A 16,973-nucleotide genomic window follows, 5' to 3' on the forward strand; every position below is an offset into this window, starting at 1 on the left:
TTAGTGAACTTAATGAGCACGTTGAACTTTCCTAAATTAAAAAGGAATAAAGATATCAGTTATTAATATTTCCCAAAATAACCTGAAAACACAAACCTAGTGGGACATTTCCATTTCCACAACCAATAGCAAGTTGTGTATAATATCCCCTCTGCAACTATGATTTTGGATAAAGGAAAGGAACCAAGTTAATACATTTGAAAACAAATAAAAATCGGAGACTAACTTACTATCTCCACCCCACCTTTTGAAAAATGGCAAAAAGGAGGGAAAAATCAAAAATATTGATCTTATAAAAAAAAGAAAATAAATAATGGCTCGAGGTCACGAAAGTTCAAGTGGCAGAGCAGGGGCGTATCTAGCCGAACATCGTGGGTTCGAATCCCGCTCGTGACACTGACTTTTTTTTTCTCAACTAAAAACCTTACTTAATTGAAAGATATTAATTGGTCAAGCGGACCACGAAAACTAGTGATATTTTAATATTAATTTTTCATTGATCAGGTAAATGGTTAATATTTTACATATTTTTGATTGCTATAATAGGGTTATAGTTATTATTTCATATCAGACTAGAAATTAACTTGTGTGTGTGTGAGTTTATTACCTAATCTCTATCAAAAATTACGAGATTATGCCCTAAAAAATTGGCCGAGTTAAATCGTCTTAAGTTAAACCTATTATGTTTATATTGTTACATTTATTAATCGTATTTATTTAATTGTAAAATCACATACTAATTATTGAATTAATAGCCAAATCTTGTGTACTTTACGATAACAATAAATCTTAATCTACATTGAAATAAAATGTTACTAACGATAATTGAACATAAAATGCCCCTTCTTAATTATAAATTGTTTTGATAACATATCTTCAATATATCGCGCAGCTTTAGGGAACCCTCGATGTAGTTAAGTTTGTGCGAAATGACTGCCCAAAGCAAAACATCACCAACCTCCATCGCTTCTCCGGAATGATAATGTTGCGCGGATATGTTACTCTTGTGTTCTTCTCCAAACTCTCTCTCGGCTGCCAGAAGCTCAACAAAAACCTTGACACATCCGAAAATCAGATTAAGATTGATAATTACCAGATTACGTTTTGTGACAACTTGATAGGTGTAAATAATAATAATGAAAGCCTGTAGAATAGCAAGGGAAATGGACGCAATCTGATCCTGAGTAGTTAATGATAAATCAGAAGTAGATAATCCACATTGTACTTTAAAAGAACAACAATACATCTTTTCTTGAATATGTTTGTCAGATTACGGGAGAAATTATATTGATAATCGTTTTCAAAAGGTTTGAAATGAAAGGAAAATGCATGGCCGTCAAGTTTCTCGATCAGGCAGAATTTTCGAGAATGGTTTCTCCTTTACCCAAGAGACAATTATATAATAATAACATTATTCACATTTAAGCCTATATAATTCGTGGCAAGTATAGGCACGTTATTATGAACCGGTTTGTTCACTTAATGCTCTTACAGAACACTATCCCTTGAACAGACAGATAGTGTTTCTACTTAGCGGTTACTTTGTGTGCAGTTCAACTTAGTGTCTAAGTCCCTTGTTACTTCTCTATGTAAATTGAGTTCGATTTCCTCTAATACTCGGCCGCGGTCCTTGGTCCACTTTGTGACTTTATTCTCAATCCGTTATGATAATTTGTTGAAAAATTCTGTAACTGATGGTGGAGGAAAGAGTTCACGTGCAAATGCCGTTCCTGTGCCAGCGCTAATTTACATATTTATTTAAAAGAAAACAAAATAAAATTGCTGACTTTTGCATTGTTTCCGTTATGTCAAACGTATTTTTAAATAGCAATGCTTATCCAGGATCAGACATTTTTCCGACGTTGCCTTCAAACACAAAATATAATTCCCAGTCTTTGTTAAAAACCAGTGTTATCTTTTCTTCTTTTTGTTTATTCTTGATAATTATTGTTTGAAATAAATTATTAAATTTGCGAGTCACTACCGCATGACTTACATTTATTTACAATAAAATGTCGAACAACAACTTACTTGTTTTTTCCTAAAATTTGGCTCGTGGATGTAAATTCAGGTAATACAAAAGGGCGAATATTTTGATTAGATTATTATTGTGCCTTCTCTCTCTCTCTCCCTCCCTCCCTCTCTCTCACTCTCTCTCTCCCTCTCTCACTCTCTCTCTCCCTCTCCCTCTCCCTCTCTCTCTCTCTCTCTCTCTCTCTCTCTCTCTCTCTCTGTCGCTCTCTCTGTCTCTATCTCTCTCTCTCTCTCTCTCTCTCTCTTTCTTTCTTTCTCTATTTAAATAAATAAAATGAATTTATACAATGCCAGAAAAATTTAGATTAAAAAAAAGTTATACAATGCTAGAAAATTTTAGATTTAAAAAAAATTTCTAACTTCAAGCAACCAACATACAAAAGCAGTTAGAAGATGAATTTTACGACTTAACAAATTATAGTAGGATTAATATTTTGCAAGATGCAGTGGCTTTGTAGGATAAAAGTTATATAGATTTTATCCGACCAGCCACTGAGTTTGGGCTCTCTAGGTGCTGTTAACTAGGTCAATTCAGCAAGAAACGCATGCAGTTCTTAGATCCGAAACATTCACACTCACTCTCAAATACATTCTTTCCTATCTGCATACCATTCACTAAGTTAAGGTGGTGGAGTTATAAATAACCTAATAGAAATTCACGCTACTAAAAACATTCTCTCTCAACAAACGCTAGGGGCAATTTATCATTACTGAATACAATAAAACAACCCTGCTTCCTCCAAGAATCGGAACGGAGGACCCTTGTACACGCTGACATGTTCAAGCACAATTCTCATGACGGGTGTCATTCCGACGCGGTATATATGGAGCCTACGAATTGCTCCCCTCAAGAAGGGCACATCGGGCAACCTTTCCTGCATGCCTCAGTATTGACGACTGTTTGTTTAATTTATTTTTATCTTACTCCCTCTATATCATCTTGTGTCATTGTATCATCTATCAATTCTTTTACCTATCTATATCTGCCATCTATCTATCAATATCTTCTCTTACTCTTTCTCTTACTTTCACCCTGTATTTCTATGTATCTTTCTACTCTTCTTGCTGCCCCAACAGTTAACTGGTGTTAACTCGAATAGACAAATGTCCAGTAAGATCGTGAACGCTTCCTTCTTTTCTTAGCATGTTAAACGTTAGTTTTTCCGCAATGCTGCGCGTGGCGACTGGTAGAAGCAAAACTAAAGTTCCTTGAAGGCTTGTTGTTTGTTTCGGTTTCCTTTGTGTTAAATTGTAAGATGCCAAAAACAACCACCCATAGATTTTATTTGTTTGTATATTTTATTATTAAATTTGAATTCCATCCATATCCAACAAAAAGGAAAGCATTAAATAAGACAATATTATAAATTGTACTTTCGAGCCTCAACCTATTGGTGTGCATGTGTACTTATTTATCTATTTACGAATATTTAATCCTATGCATTTCTCCAAATTGTGTCTATTGTTCTATATATTTACAATGTTATTCTATGTGTATGCTAAGTATATTAATATCCTTTATGTCTGTTTAAATCTATCGGTCTATTGTTTTTTGCTATATTTTAAACCTTTTTTAAATAACGCATCGCATCATGATCCTCACCGTTTTGATGGTATTTAAGACCTGTTATTCAGCGTTGGCCCGCAGGAAAGTTTAGTGCAACACAGAAATAAACTTATTTCGAACTGGTTAATTAAGTTTCACCGCTGGGAAGATACAAACAATGAGCCAGATGCAACAACGGCCAGCCGGCATGAAAATCCTTTGAATTTTTACGAACACCTGTCTCGTATTTCAGCGAAAAACTGCCTCTTTTCATGCGGTTAAAAAAGAAGTAAAGATGTAAATGAATGGGCTAATTGCCTTCTATTATACAATGCCGATCCACTACCTCGATTTTGCAGTAGTTTGTAATGAGTATTAATAATTTTCTTGTATGCATATTCCGAATTCAGTATAAAGTACAGGTGAAAAAAAAAAAAAAAAAATGAGTCATTATATTTTCAGGTTGTCTCCTGCTATAAGAGATATATGTATTAATATCACGTTATCCCCCACCGATTAACAATGAGGATTAATTAATATTTATGTAAGGTTTTGGTTGAGATAAAAAAGTCAGTGTCACGAGCGGGATTCGAACCCACGACCTTCGGCTAAATACGCCGCTGCTCAGCCACTTGAGCTATCGTGACTTGTATCCACTCGGACACTAACTTCCCATCTCAACCCAACCTTTCGAATTTTCCCTCCTTTTTGCCATTTTTCACCTTACTTAAAGATGAATTAATTGAAAGATGTTATATGGTCAATCGGACCACGAAATCTAGCGAATTAATTCGATAATCAACGTTTAAAAATCGAAGGGCTTTGGAAAATTTGAGTCGTAGAACGTAGTGGGTTTTCAAGAGATAAGAAGTAATTATGATGGGGATAGTCACGGGCTCGTTAAATGAATAGTAAATTACATTGCATTAATCATTTACAGCTAATTATCTCAAGCCGTGAGAAAGAGATATCCGTGAAGCGATCCCGACTCATCTGGAAATGCGTTTCGTCTGATGATTTCCTAGCCTTCTTTTTAGTGGAGTCAATTAACTTTTTTATAATGTTCGAGAAATAAAATTTTCCTTGGTATTAATTATGTAGATATCCAAATTCCTTGATATCAAAAGTCTCGCACCGCTTGAAAACCTTTAACTTTGATTGACGTTTCTTCGACGAACTTTGATACACTCTGGATTTAAAAATTTATCAGGTATGTGGTGTTGTGTTAATTACAATGCTTTAGACTCTATATTTCGCCTTCCTCTGGACAATATACGCAGTTATCAATAAAAATAACAATGTAAGCAACATTGACAAAAATTTAAATTTTTTAATTTAAAACACCTATCTACGCCCTTTAAACGTGAATCTGGGAAGACGTTTCTATATTAAATAAATCAATATTAGCGGAAAGATGATGAGGATAGGTAATAAACAGATCTAGATAGAAATGTGTGTAAATTAAATACAATATTTTTATAGGGGGCGTCGACACGGCGCTCATCACTGGATGAGGTAACGTAAAGGTCCCGGGTTCGAATCCAGCGGCCCTGCATTCGAACCCGACACACTTACAAATGGGCTTTTTTTTCAAAAACACCGGCACCCTGAGGGTTTATATGACCTCTGCTGTTGCGAACCCCCGTAAAAAGAAAAAAAAGTTTTATATTCATATCTTCTTTGACGTCTGTCGTGATTATCTCGTCTATCGTAAGAAAATCCAGATGTCCCTTGAATTCCTCTTTAACATTTTTCAATGATTTACACTTAATATGTTTATAACTACAGAAAAAGGAAGAAATTTTCCCAAGCGTCGGGCTATTAAAATGTAAGATTTTTCTTACTAAAATTGACCGCTATTCCCGTTGTAATACGTAATAATAATAATAAAAACTGACCATCTACAAGACATTACTAAAATTAATCTGGACTATAACTGTTGGGCACTGGTAAACCTTCCAACATCCTCAACTCCAACCATCCAAAGTCGTCAGAACCGTAGTCAACCTTTGATACTACGTCTGTCACACCACCCTTTAGAATGATTCCAGAATGCAGCTCGTGCGAAAAATAATCCCCAAACTATTTTCCTCTTTCCACAATAAACTCTCTTCTCACCGCAGTCGAGTTGCCTAATCCTTGTCCAATAGACCAATCACCCCTATAATCCCACCAGACGAATGTGAAGGAAATGGTCTCACGACCTACTAAACTACGACTAGGATTAGTCCTCTCGTATGTTTGGGAGATTAACGACGTTTGTTGGGGGCGTCGATAGCCGAAAAGGTTTAGGTGTTGACACGGCACACATCGCTGTACGGTAAAGAGCAGGGTTCGAATCCAGCGGCCATGCATGTGAACCCGACATACAATGGGATTTTTTTTCAAAAACGCCATCAACAAAACACCAGGTTGATATGACCTGTGACCTCTGCTATTGCGAACCTCTTTAAAAAATGGTTGTTAACTCCCCTCACTACATATGATCTATGGCACTTATAAGTGTATTAACCTCTACTCATTACATAATGTAAATAAATTATCGTAATAAACATTTTAAAAAAATGTGTGGTGATTAGTGACCGTTAATCGATAATTATTCAGAAATCGTGAGATGCGGTCTGGTGTGATGTAGGTTTCAGAAAAACATTTTCTTTATCGTGCCAACGTTTCGATATTTATTGAGCTCATCTTCAGGGCTCAAAGTTTGTCTTCTGTGTAATTGGCAGTGGGCACTCTCAATACGACACGCAAGAATCGCACAATTACACAGAAGACAAACACGTTGAGCTCTGAAGATGATCTCAATAAAGAACGAAACGTTGGCACGATAAAGAAAATGTTTTTCTGAAACCACATTACACCAGACCGTATCTCACCATTTCTGAATAATAATAAAAAAAAGTAAGTACATATTTCAATAGAATATAGACCGTCCTTGACATCCAGAATACATTTGTTCAAAAAAATTCAGATCTCAAGTAAGAAATTGTACTTTGCATTTTACAATTTCCCTCCCCAATGTTTGTGTTCCTCGTGTTTACATCTTAAAATTATTAATACAGAAATACTATATCGAATAATCAGCTGAGACATTTTTCCTCGAAGGGATCCATTTAAACTTTAGAGGCATACGACGAAGTTCCGACTTACTTTTCAAGGTGCGCAGCCGTGACCCAGTGCGGAAAGGCATGGTGATTACATCACAGGATCGCAGGATTTCCAAGCCGAGTGGATCCTTGAAGCCACCGCTTAATCTTCGAAATCGGAGTATTAATTCTGAAGAGCCAAAGGATTTCTTATTCAATATTAGCCATTATTTTATTTTCCACGCGAAGAGCTATATAAAAGTTTTTTTAACATGTAATAATTTATTTATTGTTTAAATTATTTTATCGTTGAACAAAAATATAATAGTATCGTGACAATTTTGAGAAAGAACCTATTAACTAAGAGGTTCACACACACACACACACACACACACACACACACACACACACACACACACACACACACACACACAAATAAATAAAAAAATAAATCCTGTAAAACAAAGAATATATAAACTGTTAAAAAATGAATAGGAGTATTTGTAATTTATTCTTATTCTATTAATTTTAATTAAACTAACAGATATATTCTTGTTAGTTGGATAAAACAAAGTAGAAAATAGAAACCAAAAACAAATAAAATCCTCATTTTTAATAACGGATTTGCGTAAGAATAGTAAACATAAAGATTTATGTATCTTATCAACATTTTGTAAAAAAAAACAGCTTTTTTCCAGTTTAATCTAGTTGTATTCTCTATAACTAGGGAAAAACATCATCTTGAACCAGAAGATCGCAATATTATTGTGAGAATGAATCATGGAAGTCACCTGCAAGTGGATATCACAGAGGCAGTTACCGTTTAAAAGACGTGGTCTCCCACGCTTTAAGCTGGGAACACACTTACACGATGTTCCGCCATGCGACGCTACAGATGCTACCCGTCGCAAATCCAAAGTTTATTTTTTCAAGATTGTATTACCCCCGTGCACAACTGGCCGATGCTATGCAACGCTACCCTACTCTACGCTCTGCGACCCCACTGTCCAGATTTTCGTCGGGTCGCATCGAGTACAGTCGAAGACAAAAGAACCTGACACTCATATTTTTATTCAAACTACATGTATTATTGTCGTTATATTAATTACAACAAACTTATTTTAATATAAACCAAATTAACCGAGATCAAAAATTCATTAGTTTTTATTTAAAAAAAATAATTTTAACGGTTTGGTAGAAAATTGATCAAAACACCGGAATACCATTTTTTGATGTAATGAATTTAACTAAAAATTGATTACACTGTTTTGCTCATAAAATTGAACTAACAATTTATTTCATGGTTTTGCTTATAAAATTACACCATTTTCGTCGAGTAGCGTTAGAACAGGACACTCATTTTTTTTGTAGTTTATTTCCAACTATGTATATGTAATTTTGTTGTATTAATTACAACATTCTTATTTTAATATAAACCAAATTAAACGAGATCAAAAATTCATGCGTTTTTATAAAAATTATTTAAAATTTATCAAAACACGGAATAACTTTATTTAAAACAATTAAGTTTATAAAACAATTTATTACATGGTTGTGCTCATAAAATTTAACTAACAATTTATTGCATTGCTCAAAATAGTGCATTAATAACTGATTTGTGACTGTTGTGAGATGTGACTGTTCGTGGCGTGCACTTGACGTTGTGTAGATAAGCACACGCTACCAAAAAGTGGCATCGGGTAGCGTCGCATGACGTTGTGTTCCCGGCTTTAGCCCGATTTCGGGAGACTGGAAATGCCAATAGGATGCCTGGTAGTAAGATCTCAGCGAATTACGACGCTAAGGGAGGACAGGAATATAGTCATTACTGCCCCCCAGTTCGTTCTCCTCCCTTTAGTGCAGTTTGGAGGAGGATGTGTAATGGTCTGGGCTGGATTTACACTGGAGGACGAACTGGATGTTGTTGAGCGCAACCTCACCGCAGTCCGTGTCCAACAAATTATCGGGGAATACACCCCTCTAACCAGGGATTTCATTGGCAGGGATTTTCGATTTCTGGGTGACAATGCCAGACCTCATAGGAGCTTGTTGTTGTTCATCAACGTTTAGAAAACCTGGGAATTTCCGATCTGCCCCTTCAACCATTGTGTCCAGACCTCAATCCCATTGAGCGCATGTGGGATGCGTTACAGAGACGACTTTTCGATCATCATCTGTAGCCAATTAACCTGCATCAACTGAGTGCAGCGTAGCAACATCTATGGAGTGAAATTCTTTATGAAATTAGTGACAATCTTTTTAAAGTATGCCTAACTGGTGCACAGAGGTTTTAGCTAACAGAGGACCTTATAGACGGTATTAATCGTTTAAAAAATTCTAATACACAAAATTATGTAATTAAAACCTTTTGTTTTGATATTTTTCAAAATCCCTTAATTAAATTTTCCTTCTGTACAACACATAATTTCCAATAAATTTATAATAATGCAATTTATAATAAAAAATAAAAATGGTAGGGAAAGTAAATACTACAAAATTGGCAATAACCCTATTCATTTTTGAGCAGTTTATTTTTCAAGTACATCGTATCAAATTTAAACGATTGTAATATATAAATGGATCCAAAACAAATGAAGGAACCGGATCGAGCATATTGTGTACAAACCCAAAAAAGGAGCGAGCAATCTAAACTCATTAGGTCTTTCCAACTGAAATACATTCTATCAACGTTTGTGTCTTAGAAAAGGTTAAAACAGGTTAGAGGAATTCATCGAAAATCTCCACAACTAAGCGATAAAAACAACAATACAGAATCCTCCATGACAGAATGGAAAAAGACAAAAGGAGAATTATACTAACTCTACAGGTGCTAGACACAGGAAGCTTACGGTAAATAACACTCACCAAGACGGGCATACTCATGCAACAGAAACAGAGGGCTGAACTCAGAGGAGCGATACGACTACGTGCCCGTCACTGGCATTTCAGAAAACACCCACGGGTGCGCAGGTTACACCATAAAAAAATTAAGTCGATTGCACTAAGGAAGTAGGGAAGAAGTCAGAAGGCTGCAGAGCTTGGGGAACAAAAACCCTTCATTTCCTACTATCCATCATCATCATAATCAAATTATTCTGTATTACGCTCTGATAAAAAAGAATTTTAACACGGTATAATGATTAAAAAAAGTGGTTAAAATAACAAAATTTAATTCTTCATACGTAGAAATATTATTTTTTTTTTTTTCATTCAAAACAGGCTGTATAGCGATTTGTATACAAGTAACATGAACGATAACACTGAATTTGGCATTCAAAAATAATTAGCCATTTATTATTATCGATAATGAAACATCGAAATGACATATTAAATTTAGAATAAAAATGTACTAGTTTTTTCTGACCTACTCCTAGTTATTCAATTTATTAGTACATGACGAAGTTCTGAGCGTTGTATATAATTATCATAGATTATTTCACCTGTCGGTTCAAAAGTTGAGACATAATTAAACGTTATAGAATAAAGTGACAAGTTTATAGCATTCTTAATTAATATACATTACTTGTTTCGTCAGTCGAAAGCAGGTTGATTTTTTAAAATTGAATTCATCGGTATAAACATAACTCAAGGGATAAGACGTAAAAACACAATACCAATAAAATTATCCGATCAATTTTACCATCATACATTTTTAAATTCGGCGTTTAGACGTATTTTGACCTCAACCAATGATAAACCAGTCATCGATGATCAAAATCGATAATCAAGATTGATACAGTATTTGATATCTTGTGAATATCGTCAAATCAAAACCATATTTTAACTCCTAATAATTATAATTAATTTACGTCAATTAATTAAATTATAATTGCATGTTAACTCTATTTATGGTATTAAAATAATACGACGTAACATATATTAAATAATTAGAATACATTTGTATTACATTTATCTATGAAATTGGATGAAATGGCTTTCCTAGTCTGCGATATTTAAAAAATCCATGACATTAATAACGAAACTAAATTTAAACATCAAATTTGTGTTTAACCAGTGCGTACGTTTGTGTTTGTTCAGCAGTTTGTGCACAATCATTTATATTTATTGTATTATTCGATTCAACAATTTTCTTTCGGTCAAGTAATTAAAAAAAACAAGAGTGAAGACGGACCCCCTCTCCTGTGCAGCACAAACTTTAGTGATTTTACTTTATCGTAATATTCATTTTTGGTTATTTGGAGATCGTGGGGTGACGTAGGTTTTAGAAAAACATTTTTCTTTATCGTGCGAACGTTTCGATCTTTATTGAGATCATCTTCAGCGCCTGGGATTTATAAACATTGTTTAAATTTTATAAATACATATATGATGTGGAAAAAAATGAATTTGTACAATGCAAGAAAATTTTAGATTAAAAAAAATGAATTTATACAATGCTAGAAAATTTAAAATCTTATAAATATAATAAAAATTTTATAATAAATTTTGAAATTATAGCATTTTATAGCTAAAATCTTTTAGAACGAGAAATAAATTCTTTTTTTCCCACATCTTACATGTATTTGTAAAATTTAAACAATGTTTATAAATCCCAGGCCCTGAAGATGATCTCAATAAAGATCGAAACGTTAGCACGATAAAGAAAATATTTTCTAAAACCTACGTCATAACAGACCGCACCTCACGATCTCGAAATCATCATTGGCTAAGGGTCACTAAACACCACACTCTTAAAAATAACATCCCATAAATTTTGATTTTTTTTGTTTTAGTCAAGTTTTATTGCCATTTTTGAATGGAATTCATAGGGATTTGTAAAGTTTTATTTGTTGGGAATTTCAACGATTCTTGTTTATTCGTATTCCAAATAAAAAATGATTCGTTAGTTGTTTAAGTTTGTTTTTAAATTTCCACGCATTCACACGGACAGACTCGGACTCACATGTCCATTTTAGTCAATATAAACTTTTGTACACATTAAAGACATAATGGCTTCGAACAAGCTTTTATATTGGTGTACTTCCTGCGTATTTGTGCTGTTTGAGAGTTTTCGGCCGGTTCACTCCAAATCGCGTTAATTATAAATAACAGGGAGAACCGCCGGCTAACTTGCCCACTATTGGTTTTGTTCCATAGATCGAGTCGAGGTATTGTTGAGTTCCTTTGTTCGTAGCGGGCAACGAATCGATTTTCCCTTACGTCGGACTCCGATTCAATACATCTCGCCGCCAATTTAATGAAAGTCTTCTAATCGTAACCGACCCTCCGAATTAATATTTGAGGAGAGTGATCAAATCGGTTCGACAACGGCTCCCAAGCCCTCAGGAGATCTGAGTCGGCCTTATGAATATGTAAAGGCGAAGATACCGACGCCTCGCGATAAAATCTCAAAATTAGGCTTTCCATTCCTTTTTACCTACCCTTTAAACCCATGTAACAATTATTACATAATTTTAATTAAAACCAGCTCTCGGCAAATTTGATTTACGGCGGATGCGCCTCTTCACTCAGGTGAGAACAATTTGTGCTCGGCTCACATATCGACAACACTTTGTTTAATGCATGTTTTTCGACAGCTCATTATATTACACACACTGTACTCTGAGCAACGCTTATCTTACTTTTAATGATAGACTTGTTCCTAGTCGTGATTTTATCTTGAACATGAAAGTCTCATTTAGAGAGATTATTTATGACTTTTTTTGCTTTTGTACAACGTCTTAATTATAAACATGAAGCAAGAAATCAACATTTGTTTAAAATATTTAGATTGGTTTAGTTTAAAGAAAAATTTATTGTTTATCTTGCGCTCATAATATGACCAATGAATTATTTAAAAACAGTCTCAGACGACTGTCCTACAAACCCAGCATCCTTTACTCAAGCAATATACAAACCGATTGCAGTTCAAAATGCATAAGAGTACTGAAAAATAAAGAAACTACCCCTGGACGAAATAAATAAGCACAAACAAAGTTATAATCCACAAAAACAAGCCGTGGATTACTGCTGTTGAGAAAATAAACGCAATAGGCCTCGATACGTAGGGAGACTTGTCAACCGAAAAAACACCCGGCTCAAACATATTAGTACGCAGAACAAGGTCAGCCTTTGCTGAGTCCCAGGACACAAGGGAGTAGAAGGCAGAAAGCGGACACCGTTGCAAGGAAATGACCGGCTACACCGCTGGCCGGACCCGAACCCTTCTGTAGCATAGGAACCCTCAAAATTAATGAGTATCTCAGACAGAAGGACAAAAAGAAAATGAAGGAACAACGGAATTCACTCGTTGGACACAGGCAATCCAAAAATCTCTTAACAAATTTCGGAAGGAAAGAAGTAACAGAATGTACCAAATGAAGCAGGAAAAAACTGCGAATCCTAACCGGACACTGCAAACTAAATGGACATTTAAAGAAGATTGGACTAATTCAGGATTGCACATTCAGAGTCAGCAAAGAGGCAGAGGAGACACCAACACATCTACTAACAAACTGCGATGCCACACTTGCCCGCAAGAGGAAGTGTTTCGGGATGTACAATGTGTCCATAGGAAGAGCTTCAACCACTGAAACCGGGCCTATTAATCAAGTTTCTTGAAGAAATAGGACTCACCGATGTGCTCTAGGCAGAGGACGGGGACACAGCTCTTAAAGGGTGCCGTATATAACACCCCGACTATTACACCTATATCTACATCTAGGGAGACTTGTCACCCGAAATTACATCACGCTCACGAACACTGATTTTGCACTCCAAAGTAGGTTCGTAACACTATCCAACTCCGCAAAAATAAAAAGTCACCTGGGCTCGATAAGATCTCGAACTGTATGCATAAGAAACTTCCTCGAAGGTCTTTATTATTTATTTTTTCAACACCATGGTTCTCTGAGCTATTTTCCTGAATGCTGGGATGTTGCAAAACTTATTTACATTTTAAACACTCGGTAAGCCCCATTAAATCCCTTCAAGCTAGACACCAATAAGCTTGCTAAACTCTCTGAATAAGATGTTTGAACAAATATTAAAAAGACTTGAAGCCCATATATCTACGCAACACCTAATAAAGGAAGAACAATTTGATTTCACAGCTGTAGCTTAATTGGCACGGATAGTAGATAAGGTCACAGGGGGTTTTCATCATAAATAACGCAAATGTTAAAACCTTCCTGGACCTAGGAAAAATACAATATGGCAAAACGGGATGTTTACCTGATGATTAAGTACAGGTTCCCAGCATATTTAAAAATTGTACACTCATACCACCAAAAGAGATCTTTTCGCATTCCGCTGAACAACTCACTTTATTCTCCCTTCATTGTAGTTACAAGTGTTCCACAAGGGTCAATTCTAGGTCCGACTTAGTTTTGACTTTGACATGCCGATGAATTTGTGTTCTATTAGTCCTCTTTGAGAGCCAATGCGATAATAAAAAGTTAAATTAGGTACTTGAGCGAATAAAGCGATTCTCCTGAAAGTCGAAGACAAAGTCCCCCAATTAGCTGCATCCTCTTTGCGAAACGCAGACCCATGATACTCCAGAAAGTATTAGTTAAAGTAATATCTTTTGATTGGTCCACAACCTGGGAGGCAAACTGGATCGAAAACTAAATCTCACTAAAAATGTACAAAACCTAGTGGGAAAAGGCAAAGCTGCTATCAGAGTCTCGTTCCCGTTACTTAAAAGAGAATCTGCCTTGAGCATAAAGAACAAACTCATGATTTACAACATGACTGTGAAACCTATGTTGTTATAGCCTGTCCTGAGTTACACATGCCATCAAATATAAAAAAATGCCAGTATTTATAAATTATATCTTAATTAAACTTTATTTATAACTTAATATATTTTGTGTGGTGAGTGACCGTTAATCGATAATTATTTAGAAATCGTGAGATGCGGTCTGGTGTGATGTAGGTTTCAGAAAAACATTTTCTTTATCGTGCCAACGTTTCGATCTTTATTGAGATCATCTTTAGGGCTCAAAGTGTTTGTCTTTTGTAAGAACATTTGCAAGAACCATCATAAACAATGTAAGATCCACCATAAACCATCCATAACCATGTCGGTTTCGAATGCAAGGCCTTGATGGCACTCTCAACACGACACGCTAGAATGGCACAATTACACAGAAGCAAACACTTTGAGCCCTGAAGATGATCTCATTAAAGATCAAAACGTTGCTACGATAAAGAAAATGTTTTTCTGAAACCTACATCACACCAGACCGCATCTCACGATTTCTAAATAATTAATATATTTTCTTAACAAAAAAAAATCTGCTATTTCTATTTCTTTAGTTATAATTGTTTAATCATATTTATAGTGTATTTGGTGGGATCGGAGTCCAATGAATATTGTTTATTGAAACGATACATCTCCGATCCCATCAAATACAATGTAGTAGATGGTCGATCACGTTTACATCATCATATTTATACTTATTTATTCTTCTTAGTTATAATTCCTATTTGTGTTCAATCCTCAGTACGTGGGTTTTTAATAACAACCTTTTTCCTACAAATAACAATATTTTTGGACCGTTTATGCCATAAACTCAAACATTTTAAATTACCATTTAATATGTCAAAGCATGTTGTAGCACGCAGAGCGCATTCCCTCTGTTAATGTTTCCCAATGTATATATGACTGAAAAATTGTAGACTGAAAATATTTCCTACTCTTCTTATAATGAATTATAGAATTTTCAAATCAAGATAGTAGATTTGTTGTCAAAGCAGCTAAAAAACCTTTTCTGTTTCAACTTTGTTGAAGGAAAAATAAGTTTTAAAACTTTTATGTTATTTAACCTACATGGGGGCGTTGGTGGCCGCAACGGTTTAGGCGGTGACACGGCGCTCATCACTCAAGGTAAAGGTGCCGGGTTCGAATCCAGCGGCCCTGCATTCGAACCCGACATGGTTAGGGATGGTTTATGGTCGTTCTTACAATGGGTTATGACGGTTCTTACAAATGTTCTTACAAATATACATATATCGTAACAACAATGGTCATATCATTCCTTCTTTGGCTTCAAATTCCTAGTGAGGGTGGACGTATTGAAAATTTAATTTAATTTCTAGAAGCATTTTGTTTTTGCTTATGTTCTTTACTTTACCAGAAAGTCTGGATTGTTTGCTTTCATTACTATCATTATTTATTAAGACAAGTTGTAAAATCTTAAAGGCTATGTTTTAACTGTAAATAAAAATCAATTATTTTGCAATTAAACGTTAATTTTACCTTATCGATAATTGACCTTTAAAAATTAAGTACATGTGTTTATAGTTCATTAGTAGGGACAACTTTTCTTCAAGCGCACTATCTGTTTGCATTTACAGAACCGAGGGGGGTATTTAGCTTGAAGCGCTTCTTTAACATTTCTGAACGATTGATCAGTTTAAATACATTTGCATTTAAATTAAAAAATAGTGGATATTTGAAAATTGGATCGAATAACAACTTGCACCCAAGACATAAAGATAGGATCAATTTTAAGGGCTAAGCATCGTTTTTCTCTACAACACTCATTAACATAATAAAGGTGTTATTTGTTAGCGTACGTTTAAGTCGTCTCTTAAATGTAAAAAACAAATTATATGATTATTTTGAGATCGTGAGATGCGGTCTGGTGTGACGTATGTTTTAGAAAAACATTTTCTTTCTCGTGCCAACGTTTCGATCTTTATTGAGATCATCGTCAGGGCTCAAAGTGTTTGTTTTCTGTGTAGATGTGTCATTCTTGTGTGTCGTGTTAAGAGTGCTCTGAAGATGATCTCAATAAAGATCGAAATGTTGGCAAAATAAAGAAAATGTTTTTTCTAAAACCTACGTCACACCAGACCGCATCTCACGATCTCCAAATAATCATTAACCAACGGTCACTGAACACCAATTATATGATTTAAAATGTATATCTGAGAAGTTAAGCTGTTCAGAATCAAACATCATTCTTTAAGCCTATGTAGGATTTTCTCTTTATCCAATCCATTTAAATTTTATTTATTAATAATTTTTAGTATTAATAATTTGAGAAATATTCAATCAATCTTACATAATAGAAGGTGTGAAGTTAAGATAATTAGAATTTTTTAAATGTTTATTGTTGTGAAATCAAGTAATTTAATGTAGAATAATGTAGGTATGGAAACATCTTGCTAATTTAGTTTCCTTCCGACTATAAATATATAAACATAGCACATTGTGCAGGCTGAACATATTTTAAAACAGGATCTCCGTGTATTAATTATTTCGCAGATTCGTTTGAATCCTAGAAGGAAACGCACGGGGAAAAGTCGTGATTATTTTATTCGGAGCCGGTTAATTTATGTTTCATTGGACT

At 34.8% G+C, this 16,973-nt stretch overlaps 1 protein-coding gene across 5 annotated transcripts in view; it reads left to right on the top strand.

Moving 5' to 3' along the window:
- Nucleotides 1-16,973, top strand: part of LOC106669601 (POU domain, class 6, transcription factor 2-like) — a 220,692-nt gene that overhangs the window by 42,649 nt on the left and 161,070 nt on the right. The gene's annotated exons all lie outside the window — the stretch shown is intronic.

Source organism: Cimex lectularius, unplaced genomic scaffold (genome assembly GCF_000648675.2).
Source record: "Cimex lectularius strain Harlan isolate CLEC.00 unplaced genomic scaffold, Clec_2.1 scaffold271, whole genome shotgun sequence".
In the NCBI taxonomy this organism is placed as follows: domain Eukaryota; kingdom Metazoa; phylum Arthropoda; class Insecta; order Hemiptera; family Cimicidae; genus Cimex; species Cimex lectularius.